The 4,454-nt window shown below is 41.4% G+C and overlaps 1 pseudogene; it reads left to right on the top strand.

Moving 5' to 3' along the window:
• The first annotated feature begins 2,998 nt into the window (after positions 1 to 2,998).
• LOC102244512 lies at positions 2,999 to 3,805 on the top strand (annotated as a pseudogene).
• The last annotated feature ends 649 nt before the right edge of the window (positions 3,806 to 4,454 follow it).

Genomic DNA, 4,454 nt, shown 5'->3' with positions numbered 1-4,454 from the left:
GAAAAACCCTAGGTCACCTTCTTGGATTCTTATTACCCAAGTTACTAAGAATATTACCAGTGGCATAGAGGGAGCTTAGCCAATGAGTGGTCAGAAAAGGTGTTTCCTCTGTAGTTCATACTAATTGCCTGCTTGGCCCCTGCCCAGGCCTAATTAGGCCTGGGCAGGGGACCCCCAGCTCCCTCCCATCACCAGCTCAGCCCCTGCCCAGGCCTAACGCCTACTGGCCGAGGCATTAGGCCTGGGCAGGGGACCCCCAGCTTTTTCCGATCACTGGCTCTGCCCCTGCCCAGCTCCCTCCGATTGTGAGCTGTGCCCCTGCCTAGGCCTAACGCCTCTGGCTGAGGCATTAGGCCTGGGCAGGGGACCCTCTGCTCCCTCCAATTGCTGGCTCCACCCCTGACCAGGTCTTAGGCCTCTGGCAGAGGCTTTAGGCCTGGGCAGGAGACCCCCAGCTCCCTCCCATTGCAGGCTCTACTCCTGCCCAGGCATAACGCCTCTAGCTGAGGTGTTAGGGGGCCCCTTCAGCTCTGATTGCAGGCTCAGGCCTTGCCCAGGAGCCCCCTGGCTCAAGGCCTTCCTAGGCTGCTTAGGGCCCACACATGGCCTACCTTGGAGTGACCTGGGTGCCCAATGATGTTTCCGGGACCCAGGCCCCTGGGAACCTATGTATGCAAATTAACTGCCATCTTTGTTGGGTTAATTTGCATACTCTCCTGATTGGTGAGCATAGTGGAGGGATGGTCAATTTACATGTTTGTCTATTATTAGGTAAGATTATATTTAACAATTTCTTAGTGATTTCTTCTCTGTACTTCAATTTCCTTTTGTTCTTTGATTTTTCTCTTTCATGGATGCCATATTTTCTGGATGCTTGTTTAGAACAAGTTAATGGCCTTTTCAGCTCCCTCCACATGAATAGAAGTTCACTTTTTGAATAATTAGAATTATACTAGTAATGTGATGGAGGGCAGGCATAAAGATTTTAGGAATGCTTAGGTGGGGCATGGCCAAAAAATGGTTGGGAACCACTGGTCTAAAGATATTTGCTGGGCTTGAATGGTCCTGGAGATTGTGCAAGCAATTTGATGATTCTAATTAGGTTTAGTATTATTATGTCTAATTAAACAATACCAAAATCACCTAATATAAGAACAATTGTGAGAAAGCAATTACCTCCATCTCTTGAAAAACCTGCTAGAGAATCAAATCTATGGAAAGGCCACAAGAGTTATCTTTATAAACATTAATTCTCATTCAGGTAGTTATTTACTATTGATAATTTCTTTTATCTTCTCTGATGAGAATTTAAAAAGTTGGTTATTACATTTTGAGGATAGTAAAAGAGGATGTCAAGTAACCAAAAAGACATTGCTCACTCAGGTTCTAGATAACAGGATAATTACTCAAAGCTAATTTTTATATGCACAGATCAAACATAACCTGTGGGAGCTCAGAGGATGCTTGCAAGAGTTGTTCACTTAGGGATTTATTAGCTGAAAGCAATGTGGGAAAATTTTCCTAACAGGGATCAGTGTGGTTTGGAAGTTCCTCTATAAATTCTTCAGGGTATGTTTTCAGATTGTGGGGTGAACATTAAATTTGTGGCATTGTGTGGTGTGTTCACTCAAAAAGGTCTTACAAAGCTGAATTCTACAATGGTCAATGTATAAATAGAACCAGATTTAAATAATTTCAGACATAGATAGTGATGTAATAAGGGATTGTGAGAAACGATTTCAACAATAAAAAATGGTTGCTCTCATGTGAAGGGAATGTAATTGATGAATAGGGTGGATTTAGTTAAATGCAGGGCAAAAGTGAAACTCCCTTTTGCAATTTAATGCAATAAGTTTTAAAAGGGGGAGGTTTCATGAAATAAATAGTAATATTAAGGACAATTACGAAGTTGATAGCATTTCCATGTCAGTCTGAGCCCTAGCTGGAAACAAAACATTTGTGCTTTGGATCTTTAGTACAAGAGACTGCCATTGATGCCATCTAGTTCCTCAGGGTTCACCTGCATCACATACTTACTGAAAATTCTGTTATCATAAGCCACAATGATGGTGAAGCTTGCAAAGGCTATTAAAAATTAAGGTGACTCCAAGAAAATGGCTTCCCCTCCAAAGGAAGTTGAAAAAAATAGTGAAGATGAGGAAATGTCAGAAGATACTAGTAAAGATAAAAACAGTGGAGAAAAGGTTATCACTCCTCAGAAAAAAGCAAAAAGGCTACCACCTGCTAGAGAGTCAAATTCCACTGAAATGCTACAAGAGTTAACTTCAGCAAAGAAGCTGATGGTTTCTCCAACAAAAAAGATTTGGTTGCTACACCAGCTAAGAAATCAATTGTCACCTCTGGCAAGAAGGCAGCGGCTATACTGGCCCCTGACAATAAGGCAGCAGTTACTCCAACTAGAGCAGTAGTCACACATTTTGGCAAGAAGGGAGGCACACTAGGCAAAGCATTGGAAGCCCAACCCTAGGAAGAAAGGAGTAGCCACCCAAGCCAAGGGACCAAAGAATGATGAGAATGCCAGTAAAGAAGACAGTAATGTGTAAGATGATGATGATGGCAGAAAAGAGGATTATTATTAGGAGAATGATGAAGCCTCTGAAGATGCCTCTTTGAAGAACTTCTGGAAATTATACCAGCCAAAGGCAACAAAGCTCCTGCAAAAGCTATTCCCATGATGGCCAAGAGCATAGCCAGGGATGAAAACAAAGAGAATGATGATAAAGATGATGAAGAAGTTCCTCAGGGTTCACCTGCATCACATACTTACTGAAAATTCTGTTATCATAAGCCACAATGATGGTGAAGCTTGCAAATGATAAGGAAGAAAAAAAATGAGGAAGAGGGGGAAATGAAGAGGTGAAAGAGTGTTAAAGAAAATGAAGGCAATGACTAAATAGCTGCTTTTGAAGCAAAAATAAACAAACAAAAACACAGAATGGGTCATAGAACCAACTATAGCTTTCAATTTCTTTGTTGAAACCTGAACTTCAGTAAATCTGATCCTGAGTTAAAAATGGGTATCAGTGCCCTGTCTGGCTGGGTCAGTTGGTTGGAGCATCATCCTGTACACCAAAAGGTTGTGGATATGATTTCTGATTAGGGCACTTACCTAGGTTGTGAGTCCAATCCCTGGTTGTGGCGCATAGGGGAAGCAATCAACCAATGTTACTCTCTCATAGTGATATTTCTCTCTCTCTCTCTCTCTCTCTTTCATTTCAACCAATGAAACCATTCTTGAATGAGTATTTTAAAAAAACAGGCATCAGTGACATTTTTGCTAAAAATGATCTTGATGTTGCAAATGTCAGAATTGGTGTGTCTAGGAAGTTCGACTATGTGGATTTTGAATCTACTGAAAACTTATCAAAAAGCCTTGGAACTTACTGGTTTAAAAATGTTTGGCAATCAAATTAAAGTAAAAAAAACCAAAGGGAAGAAACAGTACTAGTGAATAGATTGAGATGTGAGAATACTTTCGGCTATAACTCTGCCTTATAAAGTTACTCAGGATGGATTAAAAGAAGTGTTTGAAGATGCTATGGAGATCAGATTAGTCAGTAATGATGGAAAGAGTAAAAGGATTGTTTATTTTGAATTAAAGACAGAAACTGATGCAGAAAAAAACCTTAAAGAAAATCAGAAAACATAGAAAGATGGGTGATCCATTTTCTAGTACAACACCAGAGAGAAAGATCAGAGTCAAGACTAGAGAGGTGGAAAGAAAAGTACTTGGAGTGCTGAATCAAAAACTGGTTTTAAGAGATCTAACATGGCTTCAGAATAGGTGGAACTTCCCACAGTTGGCTTACAACATTATATTATAGGGCAATTGGCATGAGAAAAAAACAGTGGAGGGGAAGCTGATTGTAATAATATGAACAGAAAATGCAGAGGAAAGTCAGAAGGATATGGGAGGAGGGTGAGTCAACTCAGGCAGAGGGCACTGATACTAATTTTTAACAGTGGAGCCCTTATCCCCACGTAGATATCTTCAATTTAGAAACACAGAGAAAGGAAGGGGAATCTGGGAAGCAGTGGAGATAAAGTCCACCTTGGAAGCTCAAACTGCAAAAGCCAAGACAAAGAGCAATTTCTTTGTTGCAGCTCCAGGGACAATTGCTCTAATCTAGGACTGGGGGGAATGGCCAAGAGCAAAGCTTGGCTGTGGACGGTATTGATCCCTACATTAGGCAGTAACTCTGAGAAATCCTTTAACTCCTGGTAGAACATTGGTCAGAGAGCCAGCTGGGGATTGTTCTGTGTCCCTAGGGGAAAAAACATAGATTAGACTTCCCTAATTCACTTCCACTTCAAGGGCACTGCCCTGCCCCCATACTGTAAATCTGCTAGTTCTGCCCCCTTCTGCTCTGATCTGAGCCAAAAGAAAACAGTGCAGGGCTAGAAATCTATGCTAATACTGCTTGGTGTGATGG

The sequence above is a fragment of the Myotis brandtii genome, unplaced genomic scaffold (genome assembly GCF_000412655.1).
Source record: "Myotis brandtii unplaced genomic scaffold, ASM41265v1 scaffold884, whole genome shotgun sequence".
Classification (NCBI taxonomy): domain Eukaryota; kingdom Metazoa; phylum Chordata; class Mammalia; order Chiroptera; family Vespertilionidae; genus Myotis; species Myotis brandtii.
Note: the sequence above shows the minus strand (reverse complement) of the source record. Positions and strands in the feature narration are given on the sequence as shown.